Here is a 296-nt window from a genome sequence, read left to right on the forward strand (position 1 = left end):
GTTCACTCAACAGACACGTATTAAGCACCTACCACATGCCTGGGGTTGGGGAATGCAAAGATGAAACCGGCGGGGGGTTCTGGTCTAATTCTCTGAGTCTCAGTGTCCTTGACCGTGAAAAGGGAATGATAGTCTCTATCCCTAGGTTCTATAACTGGGAGGATGGACAGAGCTAACTGCACCAGCAAGAATCCTGAGTAAAGCAAGTGGACAGGACCTCCTTGCTCTCTCTCCTTGCTGTGGAATGAGACACTTCCGAGTCCGGCAAGGGACATACACACATGAGCAGGGAGGCA

The sequence above is a fragment of the Panthera uncia genome, chromosome B4 (genome assembly GCF_023721935.1).
Source record: "Panthera uncia isolate 11264 chromosome B4, Puncia_PCG_1.0, whole genome shotgun sequence".
Classification (NCBI taxonomy): domain Eukaryota; kingdom Metazoa; phylum Chordata; class Mammalia; order Carnivora; family Felidae; genus Panthera; species Panthera uncia.